This window comes from Motacilla alba, chromosome 1A (genome assembly GCF_015832195.1).
Source record: "Motacilla alba alba isolate MOTALB_02 chromosome 1A, Motacilla_alba_V1.0_pri, whole genome shotgun sequence".
In the NCBI taxonomy this organism is placed as follows: domain Eukaryota; kingdom Metazoa; phylum Chordata; class Aves; order Passeriformes; family Motacillidae; genus Motacilla; species Motacilla alba.
In genome coordinates, this window is record NC_052031.1 from 62,471,125 (window position 1) to 62,485,874 (window position 14,750).

At 37.5% G+C, this 14,750-nt stretch overlaps 1 long non-coding RNA gene across 5 annotated transcripts in view; it reads left to right on the top strand.

The window, feature by feature from the left end:
* The window catches only part of LOC119708253, a 100,882-nt gene that overhangs the window by 40,648 nt on the left and 45,484 nt on the right, over positions 1-14,750 (top strand). The window contains exon 2 of one of the 5 annotated variants that reach the window (XR_005259005.1): positions 10,827-10,897. The exons of the other annotated variants lie outside the window; for them this stretch is intronic. This is a non-coding gene — a long non-coding RNA (uncharacterized LOC119708253). The remainder of the gene's footprint in view (positions 1-10,826; positions 10,898-14,750) is intronic. 5 annotated transcript variants of the gene reach the window in all.

Sequence of the window (14,750 nt, forward strand, 5' to 3'; positions counted from 1 at the left end):
GACATTCGGTGCCCTCAAATGACTCTTCAGACTTGGCTCAGAAACAGGCTGACACAAAAGGGGCTAATTAACACACACATTTTCATGTGGAGGAATCTGGTTTCCAAACAGATTTTTACCAGTAATATAGCTGACAAGCTGAATCTGCTAGGACTGTTTCTTCCGTCCAATTTGAATGAAAATGGGAACAAGGGATAGGAGAAAGAGACATTTCATTCCAGTGATGGTACAGACATGATGAATTCCTTTGAGCCCAACTTCTGTCATGTTATATTTCTTCTTAAATGGAGCAATGCACAAAATATGAGGCAACAAATTAAAATACAGATGTTGCATGTGCCATTTACCTATCCACAGAAAATGTGGGTATGAACATTTCAGGAGAATGTATGCATTTATGGAGAAGAAACAGAATGGGGGTAAAAAGGTGGTTCTATGTTATAGCACTGGTGCATTACAAACTCCATTTTTCACTTCTGCTATAGACTTCAGATCCTGTTATTCCCTTATAATGGTTGCAGCAGTATTGCCCTGCTCTGCACAAAATATTTTAATACTGTGTGTCTGTCCAGACAGTTGTGACAGGACTTTTGAGGAGAAACAGTGCAATTAGTAGAACCCAAAATTCAGACACTTCCTCTACTCCCTTGCACTCCCCCAACACCAGTTAGGAGAACACATCCTTAATGTGAAGGGCCTTACTTCATATTCTCTCTGTTCCACCTAGATTGATTCTTAATCAATTATTATTTTTCTGTCACCTTTATGGGAAATTATACATATACCTCTCTCACACCATAGAAACAACTACCAAGTGTTGATAGCTAATTGCTCCAGACTAATCCATTGCCTGTAGCCCTGCATCTGGCAGAATATTGTAGTGGCTTCTAGTAAAGACCTCTGGAGGTACGAAGAGATTTTCACATGTTTTGGTGAAACTCACAAGGAGTCCATTGTAACATTGTGCCCTTTGGATTAAGATTAAAGAAATTACTTTTTGTCAGTTTATCAAAGGGAAATTAAAGTTCCTTAGACATCAGTTACATTGAATCTGAGCCTTTAATCACACTGACAAGAAAAGATAGAGAATTTGAGCTAAAGAATGTGTTCATAGCCTTAATATTGGATGGTTGGTATTTAACTCTGTGTAAACTACTGATTTTTACCAGGAAGAGTTTTAACTCACTCAAGTTATGTACTTCTATATCCTTTCAGCTTAAAGTATTCTACCCCATATCACTCTATACATTAATCCCACATGGTATACTGAATCACTCCAAAGACTATTAGATAAAATTCTGTAAATGCTTAATTCACAAACCTGTTTGGTTTGCATCCAGCAATGGAAGGAACTCGAGCAGCAGTTTAGAGGGGAAAAAAGTTGTGATTCTCAATGACACTGCCTGGGCAGTCTTTATTCCATGCAAAACTCTATTTGCAGTATTACCAAATATTAATATACTGAAAGCTGTTATAAATGGGTGCTGGACCAAATCCCAGAAAAACCTTTAGGAAATGCTTAATGAAAAAAAGTGTTGAACTTGAGGCTTATCTTTGAGAAAGTCAGAGAATACTAAGTGGAAGTTATATGTAAACAGAAGATGACCTGGTTAATACATGAATTACAATGCAGTTATTTCGGATTACAGGCTTTTTCATGTCTGACCAGCAGAAAAATGTGCAAACAACTTATAATTCCAGAAAGAAAGCCTCCTGGACAAACAGCTGGGGGTAATTATGAGACCGTGACCAAGCCATCAACAGTGTAGGTGTTACTTTCAGTTTGGAGCCAAAGGGAAAAGGAGGCAGTTAAAAAAGTTCCCTGGGGAGGAGTAGGATGGAGCTGTAAACTCAATAACAAAGAGGGGCCACATTAAAAAATAGTAGTAGCAGCAGAGAGCATGCAAGGAATAAAAAATATACATGTTCAAAAGAAAAACAGATTTTTAGAAGCAGAAAAGTGCAGAAATAGCTTAGGAGTTGTCTAAAGTCAAGCTGAATCAGATGTTAAAATCCCCCCACACCGCAGCAAAACCTAAATAAAATATGTATCTAATTTTCTTTTCTATTCTTTTTAGAATGGGTTTGTGACACTCTTCTTCTCTTGCTCTATAGTTTCCTTTTTTCTCCTTCTACATAATTTGCAGTGCACCACATGTTTTTTGATTCCCCTGTGTTATGTGCTATTCTTCATTTTTGTTGATGTGCACTTTCTTGGATTGTCTGCATCCTTTAGCATTAATTCTCTTTTTCACTGCTATTTACTCAGGACATACTGAGGATTTTGGATAATGAACCTCAGGTGGAATGAGGTATACAAGAGACTTTTCTTAAAAAAAGTTTTGCTTCTAATTAGAAAATTTCTTTCTTTTTTTTTTTTTTATTTTTTTGCTATGAGGGATGCCCAATCTTTGAATGCCATGGGTGTAACCTCTGCCATATAACATGAATAGGTATTCACTGGAAGTCTGACATTGTGCACAGATACATTTGGACAACTATAGTCATCTACTTTGCTTTCCTCATGGCCTTTACTCAACAGAACAGTGTTAAATTTAGTATTGCTTAATGAGATAACTGGAATTGTCAGTTCTACAGTGATGTAAGATGCAGAAAGAGATTTATCAGTGTTGTTGATCCAGAAAGAGTAATTTTTCTTTCTGAACCCTTAAAAATGTAAGCAAGACTGACCAGTTCCAGGCCCTGGAGGAATTATGAGATGAAATTCAATCTCTCATTCAGAGCCAAGGAAAATAATTATGACAGAGGGTCAGTATGCATTCATACAGAAAATAGGTAATGAGAATCAAAGAAGCTAGGTCCTGTCACTAAGTCTCATCTGAAGCACCTGGTGTAAGCAGATAAGTAGCTTCCTAGTTTTGTTACAACTTGATTAAAGTACAGCTGAATTTTTTACAGCTGATTTTTAATTTAGGCTTTCTGCTATATGTTATACCTTCAAGATAGTTCAATTTTTTTTCCATTTCATAAATTGCCTATTTAGATTTTATAACTTGCTTCTTGCCTTTGGACCTACTGGTTAGTACTCTGAAATACTGGTTTATAATTTGATTGACACCAGGAAACATCAGGTACACCACATGTAGGTTTTGAACATTTTTTTAGCCTAAGTTCTTGTAGGAAGCACCATACAAACACCAGAAAATCTTTTTACAAAAAAGTCTTGAGGGCTGTTAAAAGAAAATGGTGAGCTACGAGAAAAAAAAAAAATTTAAAAAAATGTAACTCTAACTTGTTATGTTGGTGGGGACTAAGAGTGTATTCCACTGTTTGGGAGGTGTCAAGTTGAGCATGCTCTCTTAACCACAGCCCTTTATAGTGGCTGAGGTCTAAACTTGACCCAAGTGCATGTTTAGCCAGATGTCACTGGCGATTACAGGAATTTGGACTGACTTTCAACTAAACCACAAACCTGGATGAATGAATGTTGTTCCAGATGCATTATCTCATAATCCTAAAGAAAATAACATCTCAGATGAAAGGACTATAGAACTTTCCTTTGTATGAGCTTTGAAAGCTAAGGCTAATCCTGAGATCATTGAAAAGGTTTAACCTACCACTGCATGAAATTTTAGCCAAACAGAACTTAAGAGTTCGAATACTTTTAGAATCCCCTCTAATTAGTAAAAGAATATCTAAAATTAATTCAAGTGGAAACAGTGATCTTGAAACTTACAACAATTTCTCACTTTAAAACATTTCAATGCATTTTTTATGTGTTTGTTAGCTTACATTGTGCTAGTAACATCTCAATCATGCATGGAATATGCTTCATTGTGGGGAACTTTTTACACATACTATTATGCAGAAAGATCCCAGAGATAATAAAATTCAGTAACCACAGAATCTTTTAGGTTGGAAAAAACCTTTAAGATCTTTGAGTCCAACCATTAACCCACTGTCAAGCCAAAATTTGTTGACATAATGATTTGCATTGAATATCTGGAGAAAAAGGGACTGGGAGAAGGACATTTAATGTTTTGGGGAGCTTCAATCAATAAATAGCCACTGTACTGTTGCCTTTTTGCCCGGCCTGGAAATGAAACTTGAGGTAGTTTTGGCAAGGAGGTTATAAAAAAGGATCTTTAACAAAGACCTTCAGAGGCAGTTATGGAAAGATGTCCACCAAAGCCCACCCCTACAGGGACGAGTACACATTTATAGGTTTTAATGAATTAGTGTAATTGATAAAAAGCACCAATTAGGAGGACAAGTGGTGATGCAATTCCCCCCCAGGTCAAGTCTCTCCTCTGGAGCCTCCCTTCAGCACCCGTTGTACTTTGTCCATGAGAATGTATCTCCAAGATTTGTTATTGGCCTTGGTCCCCAGGAACAGCCATGATAGCACTGGGGCTTTGTACCTGCCAGGGCTTTGAGCTCTGGAATTTGTTCTGTCTTTCTGCTTAGGTAAGGACATGGAAAAGTACAGGGAAAACTAGCTACTAATATAATGGGTGACAGAGTTACAAATGTATTTGTGAAGAGTACAGAGAACATATAAAAGAAAAAAGGCACAACCCAAACAGCATCAGTACATTTCTGATCATATATTTGTGTCTATATATATGATTAATATCATCAATCTTACTCTTTTGTGCTTCAGAAGACACTCCAGGTCACTAGTTTAGTTACTGGCTTTTAGCTTAAGACTTTGGATGAAATCTCCCTCACAAAATATTCCAGAAGATGTGAAAATAAACAGGGCTTTCAAAGAGACATGTTAGACCTCTATGTGCAGTGCACAGCTGAAGGTTCACTGTAGTCAGTACTGTGCTATCAGCCTGGATTTCAAATCAAATTATGGTATGTTAACATGTTGACTTCTGTCAGCTGAGCTATTGCAAATCTAAGTGGGTCTTCTTAGCCTCTAGCATGAGCAGAAATGAGTCTCAGTTTTAGCTGTTTTCATTGCAGTCTGATCTAAGTCACAGTGATTTCCCGTTGTTTCTGGCAGAGTGAACTGGCAAACAAAGATCATGTGTTGTACAGTAATTTGTCAAGCAACTTCATGGTGTGTCTGAGTCTTTATTGAGAGCTATCAGAGATATTCTGAAAAAATGTATGCCTGGTAAAACTTACAGAGCAAGCTGATTTATATGCAGATGCAATAATTAACACAAGTAGGCCCATTTTCTCAATGGTGGAACAATGTGTTGGATTACTGGAATAACAGAATTAAAACAGGGAAAATAACATGTATTTCCCTAAAAGACTCTGAGTATCATTAGTTAGTTTCTTTGGTGTGACCAGGAGTGGGTAAGAGTTTTTGAACTCCAGTTGCAGAAGCAGCCAGAAAATGAATGCATATAGAGGTATGTGGAACAGTGATATGGGCTAAACATACAAGAATTGGAAATCAGTTATGCAGAAGATATTACTGTTAATATCTTAGAAAAATATATTTGAATTTGCTCACAGGACATATACCTTTCAGATATATGTATTAAGCTAATGATGAAAGATTAGCTATTAAATTAGGCAGCTAATTCATACACGTTTGTGTGACAAAAAAAATTCTCTTAGCTGGAATTTGACACCTTCTTATAGATAAAGTGTATGAGTGTATCTTTCTGATGCCAAAAAGAAATCTACAATAATGGCCAGCAATGTTATAATGAGCGTCACAGATTGGGGTAGCTATTCCATCCAAGTGTATCCTTTTGTGGGAGAAATGACAGTCTGCTAACATTATATTCAATTATGTCCTTTCCTTCTTTAACCTGCAGCAGCCAAGTAGGTCTCTTCTCTATGACTGTTTACATAGCTAATCCTTTCCCACCACAGACAATTTAGGATAAAGGACACCTGTTTAGTGAAATAAACTTTATTCTGCTTTTGTTTTGTGATTTATTTAAACTCAGGTGATGCTCTTATCATCTCTGGAAGAATAGGAAAAATAAGCGATTACTGTCTTTGCCAAGAATACCTAGCGCAAGAATCACCTGAAGTAGATTTAAATTATTTTCCTGTGCAACATAAATCAGAAAACACAGCTGTCACACAATTCAAGTTTTGTTTTCCACATATACGTATAAATTAGCTACAGGAATGCTTTGATAGTGTTTTCTAAATGTGGTGTAACACTGCCGAGGAAATAATCATTTAAGAGTGCTGAGGTAACCATCCAAAGTCATTGCAAGGCTGCTCTAAAAAAATCTTTGAAAAGTCATGGCAGTTGGGCAAAATTCTCAAGGACTGGCAGACAGCAAAAACACTCCTGTCTTCAAGAAGGATGAAAAAAAAACCCAGCTGATGTTTATTTTGACTTTTATAAGGCTTTCAACACTCCTATAATAGCTCCTATAATATCTGCATAGACAACCTGGTGAAGTTCGGATGATGTAGTGAGGTGGATTGAAGACTGGCTGAACTGCTGGGATCAAAGGGGAGCAGCATGAAGCTGTTCTAGAGGGTAATCATGATTTCGGTGCTCCAAGACTGGGATAGTGGAGCTAAAACTCTTTAACATCTTCACTTATGATCTGGATAAAGGGGCAGAGCGTACACACAGCAAGATCGTGGATGATGCAAAATTAAAATGGTTGCCACACTAAATGGTTGTGCTGCCTTTTAGAGAGACCTTGGCAGGCTGGAGAAATGAGTCAGCAGAAATCTCATGATTTTAAACAAAGAGAAATGTGAAGTCCTGTGTACCTGTGAAGCTTCATGGTTTAGAAACAGTGTTCTCCAACTTAATTCTTCCTGCTGAAAGCCCTCCAAGATATGCACCTCTCATTTGTCCCTTGCAGCAGGCTGGAGAGGAGAACTGTAGGCAAAAAAGGTAAAGCTCATGGGCTGAGGTAAGAACAATTTAGTGGAAGCAGCAATGAAATTAGTAAACGAACAGTAACAGCAACAATGCTAGTGACAGAGGGTAGAAGAAAAGAAAATGTTATTGTTCGCTGTGGCAACACCCGACCATGGGCAATTCCAGACTGCTCCTGCTGCCACACTCCCCCACTGCTCCCTCTGGCCCTCACAGGCCTACCACACAGCTCCCTCTGCCATGCCAAGAGTTTCCCTTCCCCACCTGGGGTGGATTGGAATAACCACTGGGTCCTGGCCATTCCCTCTCCTGGTAACTGCAAAATACAGCCCTGTCCTGGCCAGAACCAGAACAAAGGAATAGCCCCATTCACCAGCACAGGCTGGAGACCAACCAATTGGAAATCAGCTTTCCAGAAAAGAACTTTTTGCGCTGAGAATTCTGGTGGACAAGTGGACCATGGGTTAAGATTGTCACCTTGTGGCAAAAAAGACCTGCCAAGTTCAGTGCTGTATTAGCCAAATAATTTCCATAGGATGGAAGGAAGTGACCCTTTCCCTTTTTCCACTCCAGTCATGAGCATCCCTATATACAAAAAGGGCACTGCTATGCATGCTGGTAAAGGGCATGGAGATGATTTAGAGACTGGAGCATTTGACATATGGATGACAGACAGAGAACTAGAATTGGTAAACCTAGAGAAGCCTTAGAGGGATATTTTCAAAGTGGAAAAAGGGGAGAAAGAGCGAGAACGAAGTTGGGCTTTCACTGATATTGTATTCAAAAATATGAAGCAATGGAAACAAAATGAAAAGCAACATATTTAGGTAAAACATAAGAGAAATGTTTTCAGGCTGTTCAAAGGCTGGAATAAGTTGCCCACTGAGATTGCAGTCTCTGTTCTTGGAGACATTCAAACTCCCCATGGAGAGCGTATCAAACAAGGAGCATTACTTGACCCTACTGAAACCAAAAGGGTGGTGTGCAAGGAGAGAAAAGCTGATATTAGAGGACTGATAGACAATATCCAGAGGTTGCTTCCGGTCCAAATGGTTCTATCATTCTGTGAAATGACTTTCAAGAACTACACTTTCCACACATTCTTCCCAAACTATAAAGTCCAGGATGTCAGCATACCACTGTCATGACTTAGGTGACCAAAACTGTCAGAAAATACATCTAATGTAGCAAAATGTTTTGTGGGCCACAGTGCACAAGAATATAACCTTGACCTTTTTCCTGAGGTTGTGACAAAGTGGTTGTGCACACAGGTAGCAGAGAAGTGTGGCCAGGGTAGTTCTTTGGAAGAATCCCATTTTGTTTCCACTTCTAGAGTCCGTGAGAAAGTTTTGACAATTGTCTTGGCATTCAGTTGTTTGCAGGAAACCATATGCATGACCTGCAAAGCAAAAGCCTGAAACAGTTGAGCATTCTTCACTTTTCATGAGACTACATTCCTACAGAAAAGTAAACCACACATATTGACTTATTAATAAGGTGGAGAATATTTTGTCTCTTAAAAAATAAGACTTCTGCTAAAGTAACACCTCCCATTTGCTGTGAAATACCCTAGAGAGTATTTCAGAAATTGAATAGAGCTACATTTCTAGCTCTCAATATTAACTTATTTGGGATAACATTTCTTTTCTTGTGTGGAGGCAAATAGCTGTGTAAAGCATACTATTATTACTAATTTGGCTCAAATCACAATTATGATGTTCAAAACTAGACAGTACTTCTACAAATATCTTGCTTTTTTTTGCTGTCTGAAGTTTTTTATGTTTTAACTTTCAGCAGTAAATGTGTCACTCATCCAGAAGCTTTATCCAAAAGTCAAAGTTGGCACACACTCCATTACACCAAATAATACCAAATAATGAAGAAGAATGGAGACTGATTATTAATGCAAAATGGCTTGAATAAGCGAATTAATAGAATGACAAAAATAGATTAAATAATTGAGTCTCAGAAAGGATGTTAAAATGTACGTCTTACATAAATCAAAAATGAAATGTGTACGACACAGAATGAGTCATCCTGTGAATAAGAGGAAGATGAATTCAAATGTTATTTGCCAGTAGTAATAGATGGTACCACTCTGGTTCTGTCAATCTGCTAAATAATAAAGATGGACTTAATACAGGAAGTCCGTAGGAGTTTTGCTTGGCTAAGGAATGTAGCATAGAGCACTAAGAAAGTAATGAATTTAAATATGAAATATCTGTTGTGTTGCCCTACATTCTAATCCTGTCTCCAGTGTATCAACTAGCTCAATAATTACTAACGTCACTGAGAACCCCCTCTCCTCTGGTAAAAATTAATTTTTTTGTTAGATGGAAAGTAAAATTTAAAGTAATCTGCAAATAGCCCATAAAATGTTAGTTTTTTAACAAAATAGTAAAATCTTAACAGATTTTTTTTAGTAATGTCCATCAGTGAAGGACAAGGTAGAAAGGCTGTTCATTTTAGAGTCAGTAGAAATTTAAATTTTTATCATATGCCAGAAGATACATGAAAGAAATGGCAAACCTATAGAATAAGAGTCTTTTAAACATTAACATTTAAATAAAATTACATTATCAAATCTGAATTATAAAAATAGGTATTACTACATTCAGCACTGAATATTTCATTATTGGAATAGAAAATGTAAGTTTAATATCAAATGGCATTTCCATATGAATTTCTATGCATAAAATATCACAGAGGAAGCTTGAAAGTTGCTATTGTTTTTAGCCATGTCCAGATTGGATCAGTTTTTAAAAGCCTCCTTCTTTGCTCTACACATTAGGCTGAAAAAAACCAGGACAATGACTGCTTTTTTTGACAATGACCAGGACAATTTTATTGCTTCTACTAATCTGAATTCTCAAGTTTTATTTTGTCACTGCTAAAGGGAAAGTAAAAGAAGAAGAAAAAGTGGCATGGTTTTAGTGCACTAAGAGTAGAAAAAAATAATAGAGAAGTAAAAAAAGGCTTGAGAGACAGAGGGGAAATAAACTTGGCAAAAAAAGTCCTGAAGTGCAGGAAGGTCAGAACAGGAGAGAAAGCTTGGAGGAGACAGATGTGCTTGGGAACAAAAAGGGTAAATGCAATTTCTGGAGTAGAGCGAAGCCTTGGACTCATTAAAGCAGAGAAAAACAATCAAGAAGGAGACTTTGGGGAGCAAAGAGAGCAATCACACCTTGGAAGGAAAAAGAGAAAGAAACTGGGAAGTGGGCCTGAAAGAGGAGAGCAGGGGAGAATTGAGAAATGAGGTTTTGGGAGAAGAGATAGGGCTTTGTTAGGATGGAGTTAAGCAAAAAATATTGCTAAAGGCTCCAGCTCTCTGAAATGTCAGCCAAGGTGGCTGTCTGTAAATCTCTGGGTTTATTTATTTGTCTTGCCACAATATATAAAGGAATTTAGTTAGTGAAATGCATTTTTCTTGCATGCTGCAGAGCCTATTCTCCCTTTGGTGTACATGCTAACGGGAGATTGTTGAATAAATCGATGGGAGAACAGATGTCTTTGAGTAGTTTTCCATTGGCAATTTATTCTTCCTATTTAGAATTTTCAAGAATATGCAAACTTGGAAAAGTTTGCATAGAATGTGCCTAACTCATGCAGGCTAGAAACTCAGAATTTTGTACTTAATTGTGAAATACGGAGGGCTGACAAATGGCTGGATGATATAACCCTGAATCACTTAATCACTAACATGGTTAGGTTGTCAGTGATGTTATTCCACCAGAAAGTGCTCCCCTAAGTGAAAAACAGTTGTACATTGTATTCCAAAGACTATCTTGGGCAGTGAATTAAGTAGTCTGGGTGATTAAAGGATTCGGTGAATACTGGAGTAGATTAATCAGTCTTTGATTATGGTGTTCAGAGAAGTAAAGAAGCTATGGAAAAAAAGAGAGGAGTTCTGCTAGCAGTATAGTTCTTCCATTTAATGTATGAAGTTTCATAGAATTTATCCAATTATACAATCAGATATGTCACATTAGGAAAAGAGAGTGCTTCCTTTGCTCATAACAATTAGTATGTCACTTTTCAGGCGGGATACCTGAAGGCAGCAGAAGGCCTTGAAAAGTAATGTACTGTTCTTCATATAAAGATGAAGACTAGGTAAGGAGTTTAAAAGTTTCTTTCAGTATTTTTCTTTCTTTTCACTGTTTATCAGCTCAATGCTTTGAAAAGTTTCCTTCCTTGTTTAATCCAATTGCTGGTTTACAACACTGAGCTGCAAACTGAGCTAAACCAAAGCAACCTAAATCCCAATGAATTTGCAGTGCCTCATCTACTAATGTCCACATTTTGTCACAAGTTTCATAATTAATTAAGTATATAAGAATGTGTTCGTACCTGTTGGCAAATCTATAGCTGATCTACTCTGAAGACAAAAATTAGGAATACAAAATGTTTTCACAGCAACTATAAAAAATACTATTTATCTTCTAATATTATGTGACATTTGTTTCATTTTGGATTAGGATATTAAGAACCAAATATTAAAGACTTCTTGTACTTGGGGAACACATCTGGTTTGGGATCCTGATGGTCTAATTCTGCTCAATTTATATTTAAAAATATACATTATACATGTATATAAAGTTTTTCCTGGTTGAGTGTCGCACTGACACACGCATGCATAAATTAGTATAAAAAGAAGGCAGATGGGTTGCACAAATTCTTTTGGGTTGTTGTGATGTGGGTAAAGTGGACAAATCAGCCCTGAAAACTAGAAGGACAAGGGTTCTCTGCCATGTCATTGAGAGGAAAGGATGTTAGTGATGTTAGATGCAGGAATTGCCGGGTTCCATGTGTTGAGCCAGCTGCCGTGAACAGAGTGGTTCCTGGCATCTGGTATGAATCATCTGCTGGTGGCTGCTACATGGACCCATAATCATCATATCAGAAAGAGGGAAACTTTGTCTGGAGTCCATTTGAATGCTGACTGTCACAAAGGGTCTTTGTCTTTAACAGGGATCAAAACCCAGGATGAATAGAATTCCGAACTATTCATTTAAATTTTGGCTGCAGGAAATATTATTTTCCTTATTTTGACTGGTCTGGAAAAGGTAGATGCCGTCCTTATTTTAAATTTTGTCACTTTGGTGTACCCATCTCAAAACCAGGCTGAGCAGCTTTTGTCATGTGTGATTGATGCACCAAAGAGGCTGGTATCACAGGACATGCCTTGCAGCTGACCTCTGTGAGACTGCATCCACTGCCTCCCACGGGGATGTGAGTGAGTGCTAGAGCCCCAACAGCTCCGAGAATTCTGCCAACTTGCATCAAGTTTACATTAAAACAAGAAAGAAAAAAAAATTCAAACCTTTCAAATGGAGAAACATTTTTTGAATTAAGATTTATTACTTGGTTTCATAATCTGTTACTTGACAGCAGCTGGCTATACAAAGTGTGGAGTCTATTGGATTAGTTTATATAACAGATGGTTCTGTTTTCAAATTTACTCCAAATGTTCAGATGCTTTAGTAAATTAATATTTCCCATCTGATAATAGCTCATGGATTCAGTTTTAATCTTTGGTCTTTCAAAAAAAAAAAAAAGAATTAATAAAGACCACTGGGAATCATTGACACTCAATTTGAAAATGATAGCCTGGGGAGTGGCAGGGCTGGGGCAAAATGCATAAGAAATTGCAGTAAGAGTATTGTACTGAGGTTTAAGCTAAAATCACAGTGTATGCAGTGTTAGTGTGTACTTCTCAAAATATTTTTCTTGGAAAATTTTGAGACCTGTTTAATGTCTTAATTGTGCACGTTTTATAAAAATCAGTCTTGAAAGAACATAAAACAAGACCAGGACAATAAATTCATTAAGCTTCATGAAAGCTCTGTAAAATGGGTAAGATTATCACTGTAGTGCAACATCCTATTGCAATATAATTATAATGAGTGGTTCATCCCATATATATATTTTTTTAATCATTGGAAGAAAAAGAAAAAAGAAATCCAAGACAGCTTTTAAACACCTGCAGGCAGTACAGTGTTGTCTGTTTCTCACTCAGTAGACATATGGACGTGTTCTATGTCTGCATGTCAACCTTATATCAATTTTCAACAATTTTTTTCTTTGTCTCAGCTGACATCTTAAAAAAACCTTAGTAAAAGATGTGAGCAAAATAGGACCTTCAAACAGTGAAGATGGTGTTCCAATGCAAATTTTCTCTCTGTGTATAGATGTGACGTAATACCAGTTTATATTGCACAGCACTTTTAATTAGGCAGCCTGCTTCTTCTGCAGAACTCCAGCCTCATTAATGACTATGACAAATGGTGCTCATTGGAGATTGGTCTTTATTTGGCAGTTCTTCACAGTCTCATTTTTCAATATATGACTGTATAAATTATTTATTATGTGCCATCCAAACCCTGTCCTGAAAATAGAAATTTTACAGAAATATTTCTACTGGGCCCATGCATTAGTGCCAGTGGATCAGTTCAAAGAGAATATGTGACTGTAGACAGAATTTCAGAACCCTGGTGTTACATGTCCAAACTCCACATGTGATGTAAAGGAGGGTAAAATTTCAGAGGGCTGTGTGGATTGACTCTCAGGTTGAGTAGACTGCAGTTCAGATATGACCCATAGAGGGTTACTGAGAAGAAAAATTGCACCTAGAATCTTTCAACCATAAAATCTTAAAAATCTTCCTCAAGAGTATGAGATCACACATCCTTGCACTTTGGACAGAAGTCTATCCCTCTTCCTTGGTGGAGTATCTAAGTTCTTGCTTTCAATAATGAGCAGGGAACTATTTCAGAATTTGACTAGAGGAGGAGGCAGCAAAGATTTGAGGTTATTCTTATTGCAATGTTGGTTGTGCAACAGATTACTGGTTAAGCATTCACTTGACATTTTAGAAATCCAGGTTTCATTATTTTCAATCTCACTCTGATAGAGGAATAAGAAGTGTGCTCAACAGCCATTCCACTGTGCACTAAAACAAGTTCTACTCAATAAGGCAAGAAAGAAGACAAAGTGAACCAATATTTTTTAATTTAATGGCTAGGGCATGCAGTTAAGAATGGAGGAGGAAATGAGTGAGCAGCTGCTACTCAAAATAGGGAATATCTATTTTGCTGTTTTTCCCTATGATGAGCCCTTAAAAAATATGAAAAACCTACAATGGAGTGTGGGGCTTTCTGATGCAGTCCTGCTGTTGCCTGGAGCCTAAAGCTTGTCCAGAAAGTTTATGAGCACCATCCTTTCATGTTGTGGCAGAGTTTCAAAAGGAACCAGTGTTTCTACCCTCCCTTCCTTGCATTCCCCAAAGTCTATTGTGTGGAAGTTTTGAGTATGACTCACCTCAGAAGAAAGGGAAAATTGAGACTGTACCTCCTACATCCCCAAGGAATGGCATATTGACTAGACTGTTGCCTAACAGGAGGCACCACCTTCTCGGTCAGTTAGGTTTTAACAGAAATCAGTGGGAGTAGGCTTTTTAATAGATAAAAATGTGAGTTTCTAGAGCCAAATTAGGCTAAGGAAAGCATATTGGATTGAAATAGACCCTGTTTATAGTGACATACCTCTCAGTGAATAATCAGAAGTAGAACTTTAGACTCTTGTTACACTGTGAGGTGATTGAGACTCTTATGAAGATGAGGTGTTTCCAAGATTGGGTTGAAACAGAAAGGAGCTATAGGAGCTCAGAATGATTTCATCACACGGACAGACCTGTCCAGTATGGACTATTTTTATCACAGAACTATGACAGACTACAGATAAAACAGTGAAAGAACATGAAGTGGCCAGGCTGACAGCTTAGTTGACATTATAAGAACAGTGTAAGTGAAGAGTAGAGCTCATCCTGGGGCCTCTTTGGTCTCATTGGTCTCAGTTACAGGAGTAAGAGCTCAGTACACTTTCTGTGTGGTTTCATACAGCACAACAAACAAAGAACAACCATGTTGTCTGCTTCATAAAATTTCAGATTCTTTGACTTTCCCAC